At 44.0% G+C, this 26,409-nt stretch overlaps 1 protein-coding gene across 2 annotated transcripts in view; it reads right to left on the bottom strand.

The window, feature by feature from the left end:
• OVOL1 (ovo like transcriptional repressor 1) overlaps positions 1-26,409 on the bottom strand; it is a 194,444-nt gene that overhangs the window by 47,927 nt on the left and 120,108 nt on the right. The gene's annotated exons all lie outside the window — the stretch shown is intronic.

Raw genomic sequence — 26,409 nt, 5'->3', positions numbered from 1 at the left:
GCCCCATGTTTATAAGCCAGAGCATACAGCCACTCACAAAGAACAATTATTTCTCTATCGGACACAGACCATACATGTGTTATATGAGCAGTGGCCACCTAGGAGGAGCGAGTGGAGCATGGGAGTGGTAGTAGCTCTGACACATGGATCACAGTGGCAATCCTTCCACCAATTTCCCCCTAGGGCCGTGTAGTGACAGGTGTGCGCACCCTTTCTTCCCTTGGGCACACCTTGATGTTGGGGCTCCTGCATAAGGATAATTTGGGTGTCCTTGGAGTTGTGTTTTTTTGCAAGGTGAAAAGCAGGAGTGTAGATGAGGTGCAGTCATGGGCAAATGGTGTTGGTGCAAATAAATAGATCAGAGTGCTATTCTTTCCCAATAGCAATGTATGTGCAGCGTCCCACTACGTGTGTGTGGGCACTGCTTAAAAGCACTTTTTACCCTGTCTACAGTATTAGGTTGTAATGTATGATTTTGTGTGTATGTATCTGCAAAATCCCTGTTACTGGGCAGATTAGGTGCAATTTATAGATTCCACCACTAGATGGGGATATAGCTTGGGTCCTATACAGGTCCTTCTAAAAAAAATTGCATATTGTGATAAAGTTCATTATTTTCTGTAATGTACTGATAAACATTACACTTTCATATATTTTAGATTCATTACACACCAACTAAAGTAGTTCAAGCCTTTTATTGTTTTAATATTGATGATTTTGGCATACAGCTCATGAAAACCCACATTTCCTATCTAAAAAAATTAGCATATTTCATCCGACCAATAAAAGAAAAGTGTTTTTAATACAAAAAAAGTCAAACTTCAAATAATTCTGTTCAGTTATGCACTCAATACTTGGTCGGGAATCCTTTTGCAGAAATGACTGCTTCAATACGGCGTGGCATGGAGGCAATCAGCCTGTGGCACTGCTGAGGTGTCATGGAGGCCCAGGATGCTTCGATAGCGGCCTTAAGCTCATCCAGAGTGTTGGGTCTTGCGTCTCTCAACTTTCTCTTCCCAATATCCCACAGATTCTCTATGGGGTTCAGGTCAGGAGAGTTGGCAGGCCAATTGAGCACAGTAATACCATGGTCAGTAAACCATTCACCAGTGGTTTTGGCACTGTGAGCAGGTGCCAGGTCGTGCTGAAAAATGAAATCTTCATCTCCATAAAGCTTTTCAGCAGATGGAAGCATGAAGTGCTCCAAAATCTCCTGATAGCTAGCTGCATTGACCCTGCCCTTAATAAAACACAGTGGACCAACACCAGCAGCTGACATGGCACCCCAGACCATCACTGACTCTGGGTACTTGACACTGGACTTCAGGCATTTTGGCATTTCCCTCTCCCAGTCTTCCTCCAGACTCTGGCACCTTGATTTCCGAATGACATGCAAAATTTGCTTTCATCCGAAAAAAGTACTTTGGACCACTGAGCAACAGTCCAGTGCTGCTTCTCTGTAGCCCAGGTCAGGCGCTTCTGCCGCTGTTTCTGGTTCAAAAGTGGCATGACCTGGGGAATGCGGCACCTGTAGCCCATTTCCTGCACACGCCTGTACACGGTGGCTCTGGATGTTCCTACTCCAGACTCAGTCCACTGCTTCCACAGGTCCCCCAAGGTCTGGAATCGGTCCTTCTCCACAATCTTCCTCAGGGTCCGGTCACCTCTTCTCGTTGTGCAGCGTTTTCTGCCACACTTTTTCCTTCCCACAGACTTCCCACTGAGGTGCCTTGATACAGCACTCTGGGAAAAGCCTATTCGTTCAGAAATTTCTTTCTGTGTCTTACCCTCTTGCTTGAGGGTGTCAATGATGGCCTTCTGGACAGCAGTCAGGTCGGCAGTCTTACCCATGATTGCGGTTTTGAGTAATGAACCAGGCTGGGAGTTTTTAAAAGCCTCAAGAATCTTTTGCAAGTGTTTAGAGTTAATTAGTTGATTCAGCTGATTAGGTTAATAGCTCGTTTAGAGAACCTTTTCATGATATGCTAATTTTTTTAGAAAGGAATTTAGGGTTTTCATGAGCTGTATGCCAAAATCTTCAATATTAAAACAATAAAAGGCTTGAACTACTTCAGTTGGTGTGTAATGAATCTAAAATATATGAAAGTCTAATGTTTATCAGTACATTACAGAAAATAATGAACTTTATCACAATATGCAAATTTTTTTAGAAGGACCTGTATATATACCTAGGCCAGGCCAGGTCAGATGAGAGTGGAGTAAAAATGTAGTCAGAGAAGAGAGCAGATCTGAGGAGTTCAGATCAGATTAGTGGCAGAGAATGTTGGGTGAAGACTCCATTACACAGATTAGTGAGTGGAGCCAACTTTGCTAGGAGGTGATACTAAGATGTGAGGCGCAGAAGAGCGTTTTCCTTCTGTGGCCGGACTATAGACTTGCATCCCTGACCAGTAGGAGAAGAGTTTGCCTCCCTGGAAAAGAAACAAGCTTTCCTAAGGAATCATCGGTGATAAGAGCCATTATTGAGGACCACAGACACCTTTGCATGGTGGATGATTTATAGCTTCTGGCAACCACACCACACTTCTGAGAGACAGTTTTCCTGTCTAAATATTCAGCTTGTAGGGAAAGGACAAGAAATAGGATCCCACACATCAAAAGGAACCAGGTACACCTAACCCACTGCTCCAAAACTAGACACCTGAAAAGCCTAGAAACGGTGGATTTGCAGAATCAACTCTTTAACATCAAGAAACTGCATTTTTGTACTGCTGCAACTAAAGACATCAAAAGTAAAAGTTGTGAGTTGTATTTCACCACAGTCTATTATCGTCCTTATTACCATTATTGGTTGTACCACCATTAACGGTACTGGCGTCACAACAAAAACCATCAAGGGACTCAGCCGCAACAAGCACCCTAAGCACCCCTAACATCAAGGGCACCTCAACCACCATCTTGGCTGATGCTTCCCTACACAGAGCGTGCCCCGGAGGATTTCGTGCTGTCCACCTCAACACTGTGCTGCCAGCCCAGGGAGGCCTTCTGCTAACCGTGAGTAAACTGATGAACTGTGTGTTATAATTTGGCCCCTCATCAGTCCACCGTGCACCTCACGTGTTGCCCCTGCGCTACTGGCTGGCTGCATATGGATGCATAGTAGCAATGAAGAGGGCTGTGGTACTCCTTCTCTCTGTCCTTCTAAAGTCTCCCTGCAAAACCTTAGGCATTCAACTGAATTTGAAACAGGTTCTGTAATTCCCAGGGTGAGGGGTACAGAATTAGAATACAGCTGGACAAACCATCTCAAAGTGTGCACTGATAATATTCCCTCTCACAGCAGCAATGTCTTTATCAGCCTTAGGCCTCATGCACACGACCGTTGTGTGCATCCGTGGCCGTTGTGCCATTTTCAGTTTTTTTTCGCGGACCCATTGACTTTCAATGGGTCCATGGAAAAATCGGAAAATGCACTGTTTTGCAGCCGAGACTGTGATCCGTGTATCCTGTCCGTCCAAAAAATATGACCTGTCCTATTTTTTTGACGGACAACGGTTCACGGACCCATTCAAGTCAATGGGTCCGTGAAAGAACACGGATGCACACAAGATTGGCATCCGTGTCCGTGATCCGTGGCCGTAGGTTACTTTCATACAGACGGATCCGAAGATCCGTCTGCATAAAAGCTTTTTCAGAGCTGAGTTTTCACTTCGTGAAAACTCAGATCCGACAGTATATTCTAACACAGAGGCGTTCCCATGGTGATGGGGACGCTTCAGGTTAGAATATACTAAAAGAACTGTGTACATGACTGCCCCCTGCTGCCTGGCAGGTGCTGCCAGGCAGCAGGGGGCAGACCCCCCCTCCCTCCCCTTTAGTTAACTCATTGGTAGCCAGTGGGGCCCCCCCTCCCTCCCCTGTAGTTAACTCGTTGGTAGCCAGCCCTCCCCTCCCTCCCCTGTAGTTAACTCATTGGTAGCCAGTGGGCCCCCCCCTCCCTCCCCTGTAGTTAACTCGTTGGTAGCCAGTGGCCCCCCCTCCCTCCCCTGTAGTTAACTCATTGGTGTCCAGTGGCCCCCCCTCCCTCCGCTGTAGTTAACTCATTGGTGTCCAGTGGGCCCCCCCTCCCTCCCCTGTAGATAACTCGTTGGTGGCCAGTGGGCCCTCTCCCCTCCCTCCCCCTCCTAATTAAAATCTCCCCCCTATCATTGGTGGCAGTGGAGAGTACCGATCAGAGTCCCAGTTTAATCGCTGGGGCTCCGATCGCTAACCATGGCAACTGGGACGCTACTGCAGTCCCGGTTGTCATGGTTACTTAGCAATTTGTAGAAGCATCATACTTACCTGCGAGCTGCGATGTCTGTGTCCGGCCGGGAGCCCCTCCTACTGGTAAGTGACAGATCATTAGGCAATGCACCGCACAGACCTGTCACTTACCAGTAGGAGGAGCTCCCGGCCGGACACAGACATCGCAGCTCGCAGGTAAGTATGATGCTTCTACAAATTGCTAAGTAACCATGGCAACCGGCACTGCAGTAGCGTCCCGGTTGCCATGGTTACCGATCGGAGCCCCAGCGATTAAACTGGGACTCCGATCGGAACTCTCCACTGCCACCAATGATAGGGGGGGAGATTTTAATTAGGAGGGGGAGGGAGGGGAGAGGGCCCACTGGCCACCAACGAGTTAACTACAGCGCAGGGAGGGGGGGCCCACTGGACACCAATGAGTTATCTACAGGGGAGGGAGGGGGGCCCACTGGCCACCAATGAGTTAACTACAGGGGAGGGAGGGGGGGCCCACTGGCCACCAATGAGTTAACTACAGGGGAGGGAGGGGGGGCCGGCCGCACTGGCCACCAATGAGTTAACTACGGGGGGGGGGAGGGGGGGCAGCCGCACTGGCCACCAATGAGTTAAAAACAGCAGGGGGGAGGGGGATCTGCCCCCTGCTGCCTGGCAGCACCTGCCAGGCAGCAGGGGGCAGTCATGTACACAGTTTTTCAGTATATTCTAACCTGAAGCGTCCCCATCACTATGGGAACGCCTCTGTGTTAGAATATACTGTCGGATCTGAGTTTCACGATCTAGCTCATATCCGACAGTATATTCTAACATAGAGGCGTTCCCATGGTGATGGGGACGCTTCAAGTTAAAATATACCATCGGATTGGAGAAAACTTTGATCCGATGGTATAAAAGGGACTCCTGACTTTACATTAAAAGTCAATGGGGGACGGATCCGTTTGCAATTGCACCATATTGTGTCAACGTCAAACGGATCCGTCCCCATTGACTTGAATTGTAATTCAGGACGGATCCGTTTGGCTCCGCACGGCCAGGCGGACACCAAAACGACTTTTTTTTTTATTTCCATGGATCCTCCAAAAATCAAGGAAGACCCACGGACGAAAAAATGGTCACAGATCACGGACCTACGGACCCCGTTTTTGTGAACCGTGAAAAAAAACTGTCGTGTGCATGAGGCCTTAAACAAAGACGGTATCTTGCTGACTGACTCGAATTCATGGCCTTGCAGGTTCTGGACATTCTAATCTTCCTTCTCTTTCATTCTTTCTTTCTTTCTTTCTTTCTCTGAAGCACTTTGATCAAGAAAGTCATTGCTTTCCAAAAGTACTTTAGAAAGATCCAGACAAAGGAAAGAACTGTGAAGGTCCAGAAGGTATTTGCTGTTTAAGGCCTCATGCACACAGCCGTTGTTTTGGTCCGGATCTGAGCCGCCGTTTTGGTGGCTCGGATGCGGACCCATTCACTTCAATGGGGCCGCAAAAGATGTGGACAGCTCTGTCTGCTGTCCGCATCCGTTGCTCCGTTCCGTGGACCCGCTAAAAAAATATAACATGTCCTATTCTTGTCCGCGCTTTGTGGACAAGAATATACATTTATATTGAAGGCTGTCCATTGTGGAACTCGCACCGACGCCATCAGTGTTTTGCGGATCCGCGATTTGAGGACCGCAAAACACCCCACGGTCGTGTGCATGAGGCCTAAGGCTGATAGAGACTTTACTGCAGTGAGAGGGACATTGCTAAAACACCTTTCACACTTGGACACTGTCTTAATACTGTACCCCTCAGTTGGTAATTACAGCCACGAGTAAGAGTAATATTAACAGCCATAGATTCTACAGATAGAGACTTTGGAGAGACAGTTCTTATCCTTGCTTTGTTCTTATTCTTTGCACCTTCATCTATACTACAGTCCTTATCCTTTGTTTTTACTTCTTTTTACTATGTTCATGCCTCTTATATTCATAAATATTTCCAAGTTCTCTAAGGCATCGTAAAGTACCCTCTCTCTGTATGGAGGCTGTTAATTCATTATTCTAGGGTCATATCTATTAATATTACTTCATCAGATATCGATTTGTTGTTCCAACATTATCACATTTATTGGATTTGGGGGGGGGGGGGGGGGGGGCGGGTACAATCTTTGATGCATGGCTCTATATTAATCTCCAACTCTCTTCCCTATATGTCCAGATGACTTCCAGATGTCCCGGTGGCACCGTACATCCCCGCAACCAAGAGGTGAGTTTATGTGCAGGTTGTGTTTTATAACCACCCATTTGTTCCATTTTAATTTTTGTGCTTTTATCTATTTTTATTATACTAAAACTGATTTATCAATTCCTTCTTTTTAATTTTTCTTTGTATTTTTATTATTTATTATTTTTTGCTTTTTTATTTTATTTATTTTATTTTTTCTTATATATTTAATTTTATACTTATTTTCATTGGAATTATACAGGTGCTTCTTGTGACCTTTACCCTTGTGTTCCTCTCTTTTCTTTGCTATGTGTTGATGCTCAAGGTAACTAATTTGCTTAAAAATTAATTGTTGTAATTCCACTGCTATCAATATACCCTTATGTGGCTAATATTACTGTATACTCCGGAATCAGTCCTTGTTTTCCCTCTTTGTTTTCCCCCTTTTTCCGGGACTTACCATTTTTTCTTCCTTCTTTTTAATCCATCTAATTTTTATTATTGATTTTATTTTTATTTCTTTGTGATAATATTTTGGTACTTTTCTACTCTCAATATGTGATTTCTGGCATGACTATACAGTGACATTGGTCATACTCCATGTTCTGACAAATATCTTATTTCTGATGGTAGTCATCTATTTGTGGTTTCTGGCTTGGCTGCTTTCCTTTTATTTATAGTTTGGTTCTATTTGTATCTTATGTCTTCCTTTTACTTAAATCTTCTTGCTAGAATCTCTCTCAGAGAAATGAGGCAAATGTAAAGCCCTCATTTAGTCCTGAGGGGGCTAGACTTTTCAAACGATAAATCCAGCGGGTTTTCTCCTGTTGTAGTCTCCTGTCTAAATTTCCCATTCTGGGGCCCAGTCTAAGTTTTTGTATTCCCCACACTTTTAAATTCTGAACATTTCCATTATGTATCTGATGCATATGTCTTGCAAGGGGTGTATCCCCAATGGTATTTATTACACTCAGATGTTTGGATAGACGCCTTCTAAGTTCTTGCGTGGTTTTGCCCACGTAGATTTTTGGACATTCACATTGTATGGCATACACTACTCCCATAGACTTACAATTGATGTATTCCTTAATCTGATATTTCCTATTATCACCAGGATTCAGGAATTCCCATTTTGGTGACATCATCTTGCAAAAACTGCAATCCCCGCATTGAAACGATCCACTCATTCCAAGCCAGGTGGGTTTATTTAGTTTTTTATTCTGAATAAAGTGACTATGTGTTAGCAAGTAAAGATACAGTGATTAGCCAACGGGTCAGGCCCACAAGAACGGAGGCATTCATTGGTCTACAGTATCGTCACATGTGGAGGAAGGTTTCATAAGCACGGCTCCGCCCCCAACACTGAGTCCTCTGCCCATATTCCTGAAGACGCCTGTTAGGTGAAACATGTCGGGGGGCAGCCAGTGATGTTAGGGTTTTAGCCAGCTCTTGCCCAGCCTGCACGTCTGGGAGATATACAGACAACAGGAGTACAGCTTAGGAAGGCAGACATGCAATAAGCACGCTGTGAGGATAACAGCATGCAATATTCCACTAGAGAGATACCGTTATAATAAAGGTTGCAATGAGACAAACAGCTGAACGTGTATAGAGCCATCTAGTGGACGTACTCGAAAAATACACACCACATAGTTATATGAAATAAAAGGCAGGCAGGCAAACGCTGATATTTTTAATTATAGTATTATAGAGTTCTAAGTAATTGATTTTAAGGACAAGTAATAAACGTTATATTTTAGGACTAATAACATGTGTTAATCTAGGGACACTGATGGTTCTAGTGGCCAATTGTGAATAATATATGTTATTTACATGGGACTGTATGTCGGAGGGGGCTGGGGGAGGCAGTGATGTTATTTACCTGGGACTGTATGTTGATGGCGGCTGTGGGAGGGAGTGATGTTATTTATCTGGGCCTGAATGTTCAGGGGGCAATGTTATTTACTTGGGACTGTATGTTGAAGGTGGCTGGTGGGGGGAATGATATTTACACGGGACTGAATGTTGAGTGGGTGATGTTTACATGGGAATGCATGTTGGAGGCGTCGGTGGAGGGGGTGATATTATTTACTTGGGACTGTATGTTGAAGGTCGGCTGGGGAGGAGGTGATGTTATTTACATGAGACTGTATTTTGGAGGGGGCTGTAGATAGAGAGGGATGTTATTTACATGGGACTGTATGGCGGAGGGAGGGAAATAGTGTTATTTACATGGGACTGTATGTTGGAGGGGTGAAGGGAGGGGAGTGATGTTATTTACATAGGACTGTATTTTGGAGGGGGCAGGAGAGATGGAGTGATGTTATTTACATGGGACTGTATGGTGGAGGCGGGAATATAACAACAGGGGGCACTGCTAATCCAGGGGACATTATAGGCGTTCTTATTACTACTGAGGGCTCTATAGGAGGGACTTTTTAGATCCACCTTATTTCTACTAAGAGTACTATGGGGGGCATTATTACTACTGAGGGGTCTGTAGAGAGCTTTATTACCACTGGGGGAACAATAGGGATCCTTATTTGTACTGGGGGCTCTGTGAGGGTATTATTAATACTGGAGGGCTCTTCTACTAATGGGGCACTCTTGGGGAGCATTATCACGGTTGGGGGCACTGTAGGGGCAGTATTACTATGGGGGCACTAATTTTTCTTCAGGATAGTATCTGGTGGTATTGGGAGGCACAGCGAGCAGCAGGATAACACTGTTGGGACTCCAGGTTGGGGGATGATGATAGAAATGCGAGGAAGCTAAGATGTCTGTGTGTCACACTCTGCAGAGACGAGGTGGCTGAGAGAAGTTTTGTGGACCGAATGGAGAAGATGATGACAGAGATGATCTACACCCGAGGAGACGTCACCTGGGAGGCCCTGGATGTGAGAGGTATGTGCTGCTTTATAGCAAGTACAGCAAAATGCGGTGTGTGGGGGGGAGGGGGGATGAATTAGAGAACCGGACCATATTTATTGGGACTTGGGTCCCGGATCTTTTGAGACATTAGCAACGCCCCTGGTTTGTCCCATCTAGAAGCTATTCACTGAATGCTGTGGCAAGCTGCGTACGCAGTGTTTCCTGGTAATAAAATAATCTGATGCTTTAGCTGTTCTTCTTCCATCGTTGTTCCTAGCTGTATGAGTGTGAGTGTCTGTTCTAAGATAAATATCAGGGTGATGAGATTGTTCAAGTGACAGTTGTCCCCACTGGCAAATTTTGTGGCCTATTCCAAAGGCTTCAGCATGTGACAGGGGGCTCAGATGAGCTTTCAGAGCAAATTTACTCGCGTTTTGTGGTAACGAATCACAATTTTTCCTAAAATGGCGGTTACACGTGTGAGGACTGAGGACATGGGGCAAGGAAATCTGGGAAGGCGGGATCAAACAGATTGGCTGCTGATTGGCTGCATGCATGCATGTCAGTCAGTCCTGTGAAGTCACAGCCCTATAAATACGGCGGCCATCTTAGAGTCAGACATTTTCCAGCGTTCACGTGAGAAGGTGCTAGGGACAGCAATAGGAAAAACCTCATTGTGAAAAAAAAACCTGAAAAAACGATTTATAAGCGCAGGGAAAGGATAGGGAGGAATCATTTCACATCATCTTAGTGCAGGGAGAGACGTCTGAAGTCGCTTGGGACAGTGCCAGAAAGACCTGATTGTGAAAAAGAAGAGCTTTACAAGTGCAGGGAAACATTATTTGGGGATCCAAATAGCCATTACACAGCATTCCAGCAATTTGTTCTTCTTTTGGGGTGCAAGTGCTATGTTGAAAAGCCTTTAGTGGCTTATATCTGTGGAATAATAAAAATATATACGCATTTCACTACTGCAGATATTTGTCTAAAAATAGTTTAGTGGACTAATTCAGTACAAAAAGGAAAAATATATACACATTTCACTTCTGCAGTTATATGTGGTGAAATTGTTCAGTGTACAAAAACGAAAAAAATATACACACTTCACTGGTGCATTTATTTCTGCTAAAGGCTAATTATTTTCTCAGTTCACTTCTGCAGTTATGTGTTGAAATTGTACAGAAAGAAAAACATATACGCACTTAACTGGTGCACTTATTTGTGGCGAAAGCGTTTAGTGGCTTATTTCAGTACAGAAAGAAAAATATATACGCGCTTCACTGTTGCAGTTATTTGTGGCGAAAGCATTTAGTGGCCTATTTCAGTACAGAAAGAAATATATATTTGTGGCTTTTAGGGGTGTTTTAATTTGCTTTTAATTTATTTAGTTCAGCTAAAATTATATTAGACAGAGAAGTTCCAGGCCATGCACAGCAGGGGAAGAGGCCTAAATGTTTCTGGCGCAGGCAGAGGTCACAGCAGAGTAAGGGGGCATGGCAGCAGGAGTCGCAGCGAGAGGCGTGAGCTCCCGGTATCATCTAGCGGTTGTGTCTTGACCAGCAACCCAGCGGTTCTTGATTGGTTAACTGTCATCCATTTCATCCCAAGTGACATCAAACACCCCCAGCCAACAGTCGGTGGGATCGTCAGACACAACCCTTAGTTGGCAGGCCCTGTCCTGTCAACCTGCCTCTGTCCTTTTCTGTTCCCTCACCGCGAGAAGTATTATATGCTGTAGACTGATATGCTGCACTTTTCAGCAAGGAAGAGCTACTAGAGGACAGTCAGCAGCTACTGCCCAGCCAAGATGTGGAGGAGACATCCGCCGCTTCCTCCGCTAAGCGGGCAAGTAGTCATGAGGAGAGTGGCGTGGGAGGTGGTGTTGCTCCTAACCCAGAGACCATTGAGGAGCGTTGACGTGCAATCACTACTTAATGATGATAAAGCCGATCGCACTTAGGAGCAGAAGGGGCTTTATCATCAGGAGAAGAGGGTGGCAGCTTGCCCGTGAGGCAGCGGCTGACCTAGCAGGTGGTAGCAGTGGAGGTCGGGAGCCAAACGTGCCCAAGGTAGACCACTTGCTTTGAAGCAGCCTACCCACCCGGGAAGTAGTGGTGCAGGGGTTCGCGGAGTCAGCTGCGGTAGCAGTCAGTCAGTGCGGACTGTTGGGGGAGAAAATCACCTACTCGGTGGTGTGGCAGTTTATTATTAAGCTGCCAGATGAGGGTAACATGGCCATATGTAGAATATGCAGGCAGAAGGTAAAACGTGGCCAGGGTGCCAATGTTGGCACTCAACATATGCAGTATCGCCATAAAGTGGCCTGGGAGAACCATGGCTCTGATATGGTGGTCCTGCCTGCCGCAGCAACCGCTGCATCACCCAGTGGCACTAACCCGATTTCAGCTTGTCAAGTATCCACCACCTCAGCCAAAGGGAGCTGTCTGTCGTTCCCATCTTCTGCTGGCCCAGATGCTCCTGCTCCTACTCCTCGTCAGTAATTCCGTCAGCAATCGATCACCGAAGCGATTGCCAAGAGACAGCAGTATGCGTGCACACATCCAATGGCGCAGAAGCTGAATGTGGTCCTGTCTAAGTTGAAGGTGCTGTAGTCCATCCCTTTTCAAGTGGTGGACTGCACCTTTCAGAGAACTGATGGCTTGTGCCGAGCCGAGGTGGAGAGTCCCAAGCTGTCATTTCTTTGCCAAAAAGGCAGTACCAGCCCTGCACAAATATGTAGAACAGAAGGTGGGCCAGTCTTTGAGCCTGTCGGTGTCTGCCAAAGTGCACGGCAGCGCCGACGTGTTGAGCTGTAACTACAGTCAGGGACAGTACATGTTCTTTATGGCCCACTGGGTCAATGTGGTTCCTGCACAGCCACACCAGCAACTTGGCCAGGTCACGCCGCTTCCGCGTCCACCTCCACATTGGTCCTGCAACAATGTCCGCCTTGGCCACCTCATCCTCCACCATGTCCTTAGCCTCCACTGCAGGAACAAGTCACAGTGCCCCTCAAGCATACCACATGTGCAGGGCATGGCGGTGTCACGCTGCTCTGCACCTCGTTTCCCTGGGTGAACTGAGTCACACAGGGGAGGAACTGCTCCATATCCTTCGTCAAGAAATCGATTCCTGGCTTTCTCCCCGACAACTCGGAACCATGGTGTCCGACAACGGGAAGAACATATTGTGTCGGCGCTGCATCAAGGAGGGCTGAGCCATGCGCCCTGCATGGCGCAGGTGTTCAATCTGGTTGTCAAGAGGTTCCTGAAGTCTTCCACCAATCTACAAGACATCCTAAAAATGTCCAGGAAACTTTGCATGCACTTCAGCCACTCGTACACAGCAAAGCACACCCTCCTTGAGCTGCAGCGGCAGAACAGCATCCCCCAACATAGGCTGATATGCAATGTTATTATACGTTGGAATTCCACCCTCCATATGTTTGACCGACTATATGAACAGAGAAAGGCCATCAACAATTTCTTGATGATGCAAGCGGATAGGAGTGCTCCCCTGTGTAACTTCGATGTCAGCCAGTGGCAGCTCATGCGTGACACCTGTTGTTTGCTCAGGCCCTTTGAGGACGCTGCGCTAGTTGTCAGCTGTCATTCCACTGCTTTATGTCCTGGAACATATGCTGGTAACAGTGGCTGGTCAGGGGACTGGAGACGTGGTGCCTAGATCTCATGGCCACATGAGCCCTGAACTGGAAGAAGGGGAGGAGGACATTGGAGCATAGGCAATGTGTAGCTCACTTGCTTGTGTAGTGACAATCAAATTGTCACCATTCGGAAGAGGGATGACTTCGGGCTCTCCACCTTGTTGGACCCTCGCTACCGGTCCAGAATGGGGCCCTGTTTTACACCCACTGAGAGGGAGAACAAACTGAACTACTACAGAGACATCCTATGTAGTCAGTTGGCCGCTGCCTATCTGCCCCATCGTCCATCCTCTCGCAGGTCTGAACAGGAAGGGCCCTCTGCGCTCACATTCCACTGCTATGGCTTCTGGGGAGGGGTGGGGTGGCAGGAGCATTACCAGCTCCATCAGCCGCAGCCTGAGTCTACAGTTGCTGATGAATAGTTTTCTTCACCCGCATAGTGAAGAAACTACTCACCAGCAGCAGAAGCAGCAGGTAGACCTGGATCAGGACCTGAACCAGCAGGTGGTGGCATACTTGGACAGGATCCGTGGATCATGGTGTTTCCGCGCCCGCTCCAACAGATCACAGGTGTTCGCAATCCAGGTAATTAAATTGGACTTTTACTTAGACTATATATATATACCCTGTCACTCTGTTACTTAGTAACTCCTGACGAAGCCGCTGAGGTGAAACACGCGTCGAGGTCTTGTGCTTTGGGCTTACCTATTGCGTTTATCATGTCCTCAGGTACGTTCCACGTATAGTACTATGGTATATCTATACATGGTTTCATATCACATCCATATTAGGCCCAGGATACCATCTGGTGGGGCATCATTACATCTTGATATCCAGTGACCGATTCTTTTTGTGACATTTTATTATAAATGTCTTAGTCTTGGATGTCTATATATATATAAAACATTTTGATGTGAGGTCCATGGACAATCAGTGATTCATTGATTCTGCTTTACAGCATATACCCTTCCTTGGGTTAATCTTACTATCTGCTATGCAGTATTGGCTGTCCATGCACCATAATCATTTTTACCTGTAGGCTATCCATGCTTATCCTCGTGTGGACACACATGATTTCGCAATTGTGTACATTGCCCTATGTTTCTCTGTATACTGTCTATCATCCTGTCTTTTCCCCCATTTTATATTTGAGAATAAAGTGATATTTTGATATATTATCTCCACTTGCTTTTTCGTTTATAGACCTGGATCAGGACCTGAACCAGCAGGTGGTGGCATACTTGAACAGCACCCTGCCAACCCACATTGAAGATCCGCTGGACTACTGGGCAGCCAAACTGGATTTGTGGCCGCAACTAGCAGAGTTTGCCCTGGAAAAGCATCCACTATGGTGCAGCCTTTGTCAGTGACCACTGTGTCCAGTTGGAGTTTCTGGGAGACAGCCAGCGGAATGTTTGCTGCTTGACTGCAAAGAATGGTGGCCCACTAGGAAGGGACAGTGAATATAGAGAGGACAAACACTGAAACGCTTCTCTGGGGTTGCAAGGAGGAGGAGGAGAAGGAATTTTGTGACCGCTGGCTCCAAGGCATGGTGTCAGACTCAGAATTGACCTCTGTGTCATCCTTCTGTAACCGAGAGGAGGAGTGGGACATCCAATCCATGATCTCATCTTTCTCCTCAATGATAATGTTGCGCCTCTCCAAAGTCAGGGATAACTGTGGTCTACTAGTACTACTACTTCAGACCGTATAGCTGGTACTCACTACTACCCACATTCTGGCTCTGGATGGATAAGGCCTAGGTATTTGGTTTTGATTTTAAACAACCCTTCCGCCCATCATCCCCTCAAAGCTTTCCCTAATCAAAATCCTCCCGGTTCTATACAATTATTTATTTCTATTCTGTTCCTACACTGTCCCTGTAACACTAGAATAGTCTTGTTTGTGACTCTGTATAAGATTGTTTTCTGTCAAACCCTGAATATACCGATCCACCTTGATCAGCAGTTCAATGCAGAATAATGTTCTGCTACTCCTACAAGGGCACCTCCCTGCCTGCTGCCCCACTGATTGGCTCAGAGACTGAATAACAGCCTCATCAACCAATCAGGGCAAGTTCTCCCACCCACATCCTCCCTGGGGTCATGTGAGCTTCTTCCTCCCTTATGGTTTTTCCTTCCAACATGTGCAGTAAAATGGTGCTGCGTCACATTTAACTGGATTCATCAAACGCAAACTTGAAAAGATTCAGGTTTGTTTTTCGGATTCATTTTTTTAAATTCCTCATGACCATTCTCAGTTTCAAGCATGCCCTAAAAACACATATCTTTAGGAAGATTTACAGCATTACATTATGTCACTCTTTTGTGCTACCTTCTATACTATCCCCTAGAAAATGTTCCCCTCATCCAATCATAGCCCTGATACTCCATACATTCCTATGCATTTAATATTTGTATTGCCTGGTGTCGGCTCACACAGCCTTATTGTAGCTGGCCAGCTAAGACCTGTCCTAGGTTACTAGTATAGCCTTATGTGTATACAGCTAAACCTGCTAATAGCCTTCATACAGTTCCTATGTTTATGTGTTAAAGACAAAAGCAGAGTTATTTACTGTGACATCATGTTTTAGATGTCATATAACTGTTATATTTTGTGTTCACAGAAGCAGAAAAAGATAATATGCCTTTTAAGATTCATTTTGTAATGAAAGGTAAGCTCAGTGACACAGCAGAAACAACAGAAAGTATAGTGTTAATCTGTTGTTGCTAGGCAGAAGTCTAGACCAATTACAGCCAGCTTCTCACACAGCAAAATTTTTCCCTAATCACAGCCAGCCACAGACAGCCTGTCTGGGAATTCCCCTAGCAGGAGCTGCTGGTATCATTATTCACCAGGGACAGGAGCTGAAGAAACATTAATTCCACTGAGAGCTGAGTTTTATGGGAACAAGAGGCCAAAATAGTTATTTAAAACAGTTATATAATGTTCATATTGTTAGTGTGATTAGAACTGTATAATGAACCAGTTATATATGTGTTTACTTACAGTTCCACCAAATACAATTGCAAATACAATTGCAAATACAAAACTGCAAACTGTTTATACCAGATCATAAGCAATTGCATACTGCAAACTGCAAACCAAGTTGAGCAAGCAGGAATATTAGTTAGACCTCACATATACCTCTCAGAGAGATCATAAAGTGCTTAAATAACTTGAAGCGAGAGTACAGATACTCAAGAGAGAACAATATCCACAATTTTATGTTGAATGACAAGATTGAACAGTTGAACCACCATCTTAATCATACCACCATTTGTGATATATTTTCAACAGGTATTATGTACATGGACTATCTGCTGTGGAGGCAGCAGTGTTATATGAAGAAAAGTTGAAGTTTAATAAAGAAGTTATTTCAAGCATTTGGTGTGCTTTTTAAACCTACTGTTTCCATAGAACGACGCTAGAGGAATTACAGAGTGAGGCCCCATGCACACGGCCGTGTTTCACAGTCGTGTGCGGGCCGTGGAACCGCGGCCTGGATCCCTCCTGAGAGCAGGAGTGCACGGCGTCACTGGTTGCTATGACGTCGTGCACTCCCTGCTGCCGCCGCAATACAGTAATACACTGGTATGATCTATACCAGTGTATTACTGTACTGTGCCGGCAGCAGGGAGCGCACGGCGTCATAGCAACCAGTGACGCCGTGCACTCCTGCTCTCAGGAGGGATCCAGGCCGCGGTTCCACGGCCCGCACACGGCTGTGAAACACGGCCGTGTGCATGGGGCCTGATAGACAGTCTGGTTAGACTAAAAGTCAGAGATACCAAAATTCTTCTAATGCCACAGCGTAAAAGGCACTTCATAGTGCTGCGCCTGCCACACTAATATGTATTTCCCTATACTATATAAAAGATGGCTGGGCCATTGTACAATACAATCTCTTATGCCTCATGTATGACCCCTATCTCCTATATTGTAAGCTCTCCCGACCAGGGCCCAAACAATGAAGCTCAGCCCCTGATATCACATCCTCCCACGACACTTTGCAATCGACACTCAATGAAAATAATAGTATAACGTCGTATCAGTACAGGTTTTTGAGGGATCAGTCTTGTCAGACAAATGTAATCAATTTCTGTGAGAAGGTAAGTTCAAGATTGGACTGTGGTGAGTCAATGGATGTTATTTTGATTGCCTGATCAGAGCCGGAGAGAATTTTTTCCCCTAAAATGAGGAAATTGGCTTCTATCTCTGAGTTTTTTTTTTGTCTTCCTCTGGATCAACCTTTTTACGATAACAGGCCTAACTGGATGGACAGATATCTTTTTCAGCCTTATAAACTATGTTACAAAATTGTTATAAGATGTCAAATATCTTGACTTCTCCAAAGCTTTTGATACTGTGCCACATAAAAGGTTAGTAAATAAAATAAGAATGCTCGGACTTGGGGAGAATGTGTGTATGTGGGTAGTAACTGACTTTCCTGAAAACAGTAAAAACAAAGGGTGTGTCACCATTACTAGTGGGATACCTCAGGGTTCAGGACTGGGCACTATTCCTTAAAAAAAATGTATTAATGATTTGTTAGAGTGGTTGCACATTCACATAACTGTGGGATGGCTGTATCCCTTTTGGGAACTGCAGATCTGCAAAACATGGGCACTGGCCGCATGCACCCCACATCACGGTGCGGACCCATTGACCTCCTGTCCGCAATCCACCAGATGTGGCCAAAGACATGCCATGTCCTATCCCTTGCAGTGCAGAGGCACAGACCTGGAAACACAGAGAAATACCTGGAAGCCGTCTGTTTTCTCTGAATGCACCCTAAAATATCAGTTTTTGCTGAAAATACTAAACTGTGTAAAGTAATAAACACGGAAGAGGACAGTATACTGCTCCAGGTGGATCTGGATAGATTGGAGGCTTGGGCAGAGAAGTGGCAAATCAGGTTTAACACTGAAAACACCAGTACATACTAAATGGTAAAAATTCTATGTATTAAATAAGGAGAGAAAAGAAGAAATGAATCGCACATCCACTGCTAATGCTATGATCTCATCCCTGCATTCCTGCAGGAGACAGCACTAAATAGCGCATGTGTACCACCTCCAAGCTACATGCTAAATGAGGCAATTGTGTACATTTTGATCAAAAGGCAATAAGCCCACTCACCACGCCAAGGTTGCCTCTATGAGTGGTCTATGAGTGGGTCCTAACCTAAAATTGGCGCGGCGCTACACGGCGACCACCAGCGCAGTGGCGCCATCCTGGCCGGCGGCAGGACCCAGTGGCCAAACAGCACCCCTGCTGCTTGACCATGCCATACCTATCTCTGGGCCCCACCAACCAGCCAGGAAAACAGCACAATGGCCCCCATGCAGCACCGCACCATGTGAACAGTTGTGAAAGCTCACCTGCTCTGAAGCTCACAGGAACTCCAACTGAGAGCATGATAGGCTAATTTAACTCCTACTACAGAATACTAGGCTAATTAAAATCACCTGGCTAGTGGAAGGAGTGCTGATCCAGGGACAGAATTCTATGTATTAAATAAGGAGAGAAAGGAAGAAATGAATCGCACATCCACTGCTAATGCTATGATCTCATTCCTGCAGGAGACAGCACTAAATAGCGCATGTGTACTACCTCCAAGCTACATGCTAAATTAGGCATTTGTGTACATTTTGATCAAAAGGCAATAAGCCCACTCACCACGCCAAGGTTGCCTCTATGAGTGGGTCCTAACCTAAAATTGGCCCAGCGCTACACGGCGACCACCAGCGCTGTGGCGCCATCCCGGCCGGCGGCAGGACCCAGTGGCCAAACAGCACCCCTGCTGCTTGACCATGCTGTGGTGAGTGGGCTTATTGCCTTTTGATCAAAATGTACACAAATGCCTCATTTAGCATGTACCTTGGAGGTAGTACACATGCGCTATTTAGTGCTGTCTCCTGCAGGGATGAGATCATAGCATTAGCAGTGGCTGTGCGATTCATTTCTTCTTTTCTCTCCTTATTTAATACTAAATGGTAAAACACTGGGTAACAGGACTTAGGGATTTTAGTGGACAAACTTAAATGCCATTTGTCAACAGATTTGTACAAATGAAATTGTCTGATGTGCTTAGCAGCTGAAGGCATCTGTATTTGCCCATGTTCATATGTGCCGCTTTGCTGAGAAAAATATTTCAAATGGCAAGTACAGATGCAGCCCAACAATTAGTGGTTTTCCACAAAAGGATCTCACGGTTGTAGCACACCATGTATGCAGTCAAACTGCATTAACTGCATCGTTATTAGTGCTAATTGCCTGGCGGCACCAGTTTTCCATCTTTTTCCCCTTTTTATCCCAGTAGCAGATTACAGGTGGTGCACAAAATCAGAAGGTGCGGGGACCGCATTCTAAATGGACAGTTTATGTTAGTTATTGAATCCTATAAGGACGGAGAACTGAAATCTCATCCAGCTATCAGAGGCAATAATCGCAGAGCCGTATTGTTCATACGAAAAAGTTGTAATCCACCTCCTACTGGTGCGCAGATCTCGTCATGAGTCACCAACCACTAGTTCCAAACACCGGACCCGAATACCTTTGAGAAGGAACAGAACAGATGGTGCAATACCCTCGATATTTTTTAAGGTAAGGGGTTTATTATACTCACAATTTTTACGTTTTAAGCATGCACATAGAATTGCCCGACCCGGGTTTCGCTATTAACTTCTTCATGGGCTGCGGTGCAAACGCCGCTGCAGGCCACGAGTAAAAGATCACTTCTACCCCAGAACTAAAACGGACTTCCGTTGTCCAATATCGTGTCAATCAAGCAATAGATGTCGGATGTCAGACATATACAAAATGTGCAACATAAACAGACATATAAAATCGCATGGAATATACAATGACATATACAATATCAATATCATATAAAAACACATATAAAAGATATATAAAAAAATATATATATAGAATATAAAAATATAGAAATATAGGTATAAAATTTATGAAAATATATAAAAAGCGGTAATAGTATCAGACGAGTCAAACCATACAGACTGCTTTTATATCCCACTCGATATTTAATCCTTGTGGCTGTAAGGTGTCCATCTCAAATATTCATTGCGCTTCTTTCTTATTGATTTGTGTGGCGGGATTACCTCCTCGCCAATACCGTTTAACTAATTCTATGCCGCAAAATTTCAAACCAGTGAGGTCTTTTTGATGAACTCTCTTAAAATGGGCTGAGACACTATGCGTCTCCAGCCCCTTCTTAATATTTCTAATATGCTCCGCCACCCAGACTTTCAGTTTCCTTAGAGTTCTACCTATATATTGGAGCCCACAAGGGCACTCCAACATATAGATGACTCCCATAGATTCGCATGAGATATTTCCTTTTATCTTTTTTTTTTTTTTTTTTTGAACAATAATTTTTATTGAGAAGTTTTAAAACAATAGGTTACATAGCAAATGAAAAGCACTACATGTGCATCGAGTGATAGGTAACATTATGGCATAAATGTAGCTAATATACAGGTACATAGATTTTCCCAGCATACAGTTGCAAATGTTAAGCTTGGAAAAGGTAGAGGGTTGTACGGGTACAATTAAAGGCTGCGCAGGAGGAAGATAAAGAAAAGGAATATTTCCTCGGAGAGACTATAGCTAAAATAAGCATAAATCAAGAACCTTACATTCTAATGGAGGCACTAGGAGGTAAGTTACATCTTTTGTGGTTCAACCAAACTTCCCATCTCTTCAGAAATGTAGTTTTCATATTATTAGAAGATGCCCTTAGACCTTCATATAAACAGCTATTGTCTAAGGATCTGCAAATCCTACTAAGATTGGGGAGGCTCCCAGATTTCCAACAAGCAGCTATTTTCAAGCGAGTAATAAAAATTAAGTGGCCAGCTACGAATCTAAAGTGATACGGGAGGTCTATCAACCCTACAGACAATAAGGCCATCCTAGACGAAGGATCAACGGGGTAGCAGGCTAATGCTGATATAAATTTAAATATTGAGATCCATAAGGATTTAACAGTTGGGCAGTCCCACCACATATGCAGGAAACTACCTGGATTATGACCGCATCTCCAACATTCTGGGGATGAATCGGGAAAAATTTTGTTAAGTTGCATAGGTGTTCTATACCATCTATAGAGTATTTTTCTCGACCCTTCCAAATGATCAGAGCACTTAGACAATTTGGATACAGAGACAAAGGCTTCTGACCACTCTGAGTCCAATAAAGAAGAACCCAATTCATGATTCCATAGGTCTAGGGTGTTCTGTAAGGGGTTAGCGCATGACTCTTTCAGTAAGGTATACCCTTTAGTGATGCCTTTGTCAAGCCTTTGGGTCAAGTGTATCCACTGTAAGAAAGCTTGATTGTTTGTATTGTATGTAAAACATTTTGGGGATTTCAGTAAGTGTCTTAACCTTAGATATTTGTAGAAATCTGCATTGGGGATATTAAAGTTTTTATTAAGGTGGGCAAATTCTACAAACACCTTATCTCTCCATAGTTGTTTAACTTCAGTAATGCCCAACCCCGCCCAGTTGTCTAGACTAATGTCTGGAATGGCTAGCTCACAAACCTTCAGGGGCATTGTGAAGATAGAGGTACTAACTAATTTATCTATTCTAGCAACAGAATACCAAGTGTTTAGCATTGTTGTCAAGGTTAATAAAGGAGAGTTATGTCTGGTACCAAAAGCCGCTACGGCCGAAAGGCGCATTTCTATATTATAGGGACTCATGATAGTTTTTTCTAGTGCTACCCATTTTTTTGTGGAATCATCCTTGAGCAAATATCTCAGTTGGTCAAGTATAGAAGAGGCATGATAATGCTTAATAGAGGGTACATTAAGGCCTCCCGTTTTGAGTGGTTTATTAAGTATGAGGGTTTTCACTCTGGGTCTTAGTTTACCCCAAATGTGACGATTAATTAATGATTGGAGCTTAGTTATGTATCCAGAGGGAATAGAAATAGGGATATTGCGAAACATGTAAATAATTTTGGGTAAAATAACCATTTTCACAGCGGCTATTCTCCCTAGCCAAGAAATAGAATCCATCTTTAAGCTGTTCAAGGAGCTATTGATTTTATCATATAATGGCCAAAAATTGACCTTAAATAGTTTGCTAGTTGGAAAGGCAAGTTGAATACCTAGATAAGTCAGGGACTCATGTGCCCAAGGAAATTTATATAATCTGGAAATTAAACGTTTAGTAGAAGGGGGTAAGCCCAAGTCCAGAATTTGAGATTTATTAACGTTTACTTTATAGAAGGAAGCTTTACCAAATTTTAAGATGATGTCATTAATGGCAGGCAAAGCTATGGCTGGATTTGAAGTAATAATTAGGACATAGTCCGCAAAAAGACCTATGCGATGGTCTACTTCTCCTACTTTTATCCCTTTAATAAGCGAGGAGGATCTAATATGCTCTGCAAAGGGCTCCATTGCAAGTGCAAATATCAAGGGTGACATAGGGCAACCCTGTCTAGTCCCGTTGTTGATATTAAAAGGGGTGGAAAGAAAGCTAGATGAGTATATAGAGGCACTTGGGTTAGAGTATAGAGACATCACCGCAGATAAGTAAAAGTCTCCAAACCCAAATTTTTTCAGAGTTGCTGAAATATAGTCCCAGTGTATTCTGTCAAACGCCTTCTCTGCATCCAAGGATAGAAGCAGAGAAGGAGTCCGAGTATAATGTGCCACATCTAGTAAATCTATAAATCTTCTAGTACCATCTGACGATTGCCTATTAGAAACAAACCCTATCTGGTCATTGGAGATTAATGTGGGTAGGATATTGGACAGCCTTTTTGCCAGTATTTTTGTAAAAATCTTAATATCGGAATTTAAAAGTGAAATGGGTCTGAAATTAGCTGGAGTGTCTGCTGGTTTACCAGGCTTTGGCAAAGTTATGATCAGTGCACTTAACATATCTTTTGGGATTGACTTTTGTGCTGCTATTGAGTTAAAGGTTCTGTTTAGGAAGGGATTTAAAATATGCGAAAGAGTTTTATAATACTCATTTGTGAGACCGTCTGGTCCAGGGGATTTGTTATTTTTGAGGGAATGGATTGCTTCTGAGATTTCTGAATGTGTAATTTCAGCATTTAGAGATTGTTTTTGACTTAATGATAGTGAAGGGAGGGAAACACCATCAAGAAACTCGTTAATATAATTAGATGTGGGCTGCAGAACGTCTGTTGAATTTCCTAAGTTGTATAAATTTGCATAATAGTTTGCAAATTCATCTGCAATTTGTTTAGGGTTGAATAGTTTTTTGCCTTGGGAATCATACAAAAAGGGGATTCTAGATCTAACTTCTCTCTTTTTTATTCTCTTTGCTAGGATTTTAGAGGCTTTGTTGCCTTGTGAGTAATGGTCTGCTTTGATTTTCCGTAAGTGGAATTCATGCTTCTCATGCAAGTAAAGATATAAGTGGTGTCTGGCCGTTTTTAACTTGCTGAGAATTTTCGGGTCAAGAGAGGATTTAGATGTTTCCTCAAGGGACTTAATATCAGTTAATAGTTTATCTAAGGTTTTCTGTCTATTTCTTTTTTGGATGGCCGCGTGCTTTAACAGTATCCCTCTTATGAACGCCTTGTGTGCACTCCAGAGAGTAGTATCTGATATCAGGTTATTATCATTAGTCCTAAAGTATTCTTTGAGCGAATTTTCCACATCCACACGAATACTTGAATTCTGGAGTAGCGAATTATTAAGTCTCCAAGGAGAGTAAACTCTATTGTTGTACATATCGTCCAGAGTAAGGGTTATAAATGCATGATCCGACCATGTTATATTAGATATGGATACATCTATTACTTTTTGGAGAAGCCATTTATCTGAGATAAACAGATCAATTCTAGAGTATGCATTATGTGAATGTGAAAAAAACGAAAAGTCCTTTTCATTTGCATGGTGCACTCTCCAAATATCATGTAGACCTTCTTGAAAAAAAAAATCTTGTAGACGGGAGGATTTATTGGAGGGGGGATGAACAGGGAGCCTATCAATTGAAGAGTCAGGGCACATATTAAAGTCCCCGCAGACCAGCAGAGAACCTTGTTTGGATTCTTGAGCCAATCTAATAGTGCGTTTGATAAAATTTATCTGATCAGAGTTGGGAGCATAAAGATTTACTATCGTGTATCTGGAATTGTTGATGTCACAAATGATTATAATGTATCTACCCTCCTTATCTAATGAGATATTGTGGCACTGGAATGCAATAGTGTTTTTAAAACCTATAATCACACCTCTCTTTTTTTTTGAAGCTGGAGACATAAATATGTGTGGGAAAGAGGGGTGACAGAACCTGTGGAAATCCTCCTCATTAAGGTGAGATTCCTGAATGCAAATAATGTCAGCCCTCTGTCTTCTCACTTCATTCGAGTAAGTGGATCGTTTATAGGGGCTATTCAAACCTTTAACATTTGTCGATAGGAACTTTATGCCATTGTTAGCCATCTTGAATGTTCAGATGAAGTATTCCTGTTGAAGACAATATCCTGAGGAAATTGTAGAAGAAAAAAGAGAACAGGTAATACAAAGCAGAGTACCCCAATGTTACCATTGTATGATTGAGGGGACCGTGGAATATTTATTTGTTTTCATATTCATGACGAGGTGAGAATAGACCCCCTATGTGTAACCTTAAAAAATAATAAATCAAAATGTAAAACATAACAAATAATACATAACAGTAACATAGTAAGGGTCTAACAGTGACCGTATAAATAGTGATGTCTATCACTTAGTGTAAGAGGCGTAAAGTGAACAAAGGATTAGGGATTGTGAACACCTAGATGGAAAAAGTGTCCTGAAAAAATAGAGTAGCAGGGTGTGGATCCCCGCAAGCCTTGTGAAACAAGCAATTTAGACACAGGGAAGAGTAGCTATATTTACTGTCCCGGAGTGAGATCATGGTGGGGTTCTTCCTACTCTTGTCCATTCTGGAGTTAGGTTGAGATGACTCTTATTAGCAGGCGATTTAGTAGGAGAAGCAGTCGTAGCTTTGTCTTTGTCTTTGGTGCCCTCTTGTGGTAGAATAATGTTCCATTTGGAGAAAGCTTCTGATGCCTCCTGAGGAGAAGCTAGGACATGTGATGAGTTTTGATGTCTCACAATAAGTTTGACAGGAAAGCCCCATTTGTAGGGGATATTGTTATCCCTTAACACTTTAGTATATATTTGAAACTCCCGTCTCCTGCTTAGTGTCGCTGGGGATAAATCTGTGAAAAGGAGGACATTATTGAATCTATCAGGAATATCTTTCTTCTTTTTTTGAGCTTCCCTCATCAAGGAATCTTTCAAGTGGTAAAAATGGATCCTAGCAAGGACGTCTCTGGGAACAGAGGCAGGGAGAGCTTTGGGCTTAGGAACCCGGTGTACCTGGTCAATGATTAGCTCTGACTCTGGGGTATCTGGAAGATATGATATAATAAGATCCGAAATAAAATCTTGCAACTGAGAATCTGAAACGTTTTCAGGGATATTTCTAAATCTGATGTTGTTTCTTCTGGAGCGGTCTTCCAGATCAGCAATTTTAAGCTTAATGGCCGCTATATCATCCTCGACCACGTTGTGATTGTCCACTAATGAGTTGTGAGCTGTAACAAATTCCTCAATTTTTTCTTCTAAATGCGCCGTTCTCTTTCCTATGGCTACTATATCGGCATGGATGACTGAGATTGTCTCTTTGAAATCACCATGAATGGATCTTTTTAAGTCTGTCAGTATGTCCTGCATTGCATTGACAGTGAGTCCAGGGTCTATGCCTGGTGAAGCAGGGTAAGTATCAAGGGGAGGTATAAATGAATGTTGCTCACTCACCCTTTTTTGTTTTTTAGGCTCCTGTGAAGCTGGAGGGCTGGAGCCAGCTGAGGAAGGAGACCCTGAAGAGCGCTGGTCCGGAGTCGCTGCCGGAGATGCACGGAGCGCTCCCTCCGTGTGGCGGGAATCGGCGCCATTTGAGCCAGGAGCCGGGTGAAAAAAAGCGGTCATTTTCTGAGGCTGCGAACCCTTCTTTTTCCCTCTCGTCATCATCAGAGGATCTGCGGGGGACAAGGACCGTCCAGAGGCAGGTAGGATCGAAGTAATTGCTTGCTTTTCTTCGCTATATGCCGCTGTATGGGGATCCACGGACGGAGCTCAAGCTCTAAGCGTCCTCTCCTCCCGGCATCCGGCCACGCCCCCCTTTATCTTTTAATATGGATGTTCTGGAGGTGGACACAATCTCCTCTATTCTGGATTTTTTCTTTTCTTCCCTGGAGCGGTTTTTGCAGCAAGGGCAGAAGCCGCACCAGGTGAAAACACTACGGGGTTTAGGTATAATAGGCTCATCTTTCACATAGCTATGTACGATGCGGTTCCTAACAGTGGGGGCTCTTTTAAAAATAAAAGTTTTTTTGGGGGGG

Source organism: Bufo gargarizans, chromosome 10, assembly GCF_014858855.1.
Source record: "Bufo gargarizans isolate SCDJY-AF-19 chromosome 10, ASM1485885v1, whole genome shotgun sequence".
Taxonomy (NCBI): Eukaryota; Metazoa; Chordata; class Amphibia; order Anura; family Bufonidae; genus Bufo; species Bufo gargarizans.
This window is presented reverse-complemented; position numbering and strand designations above follow the sequence as displayed.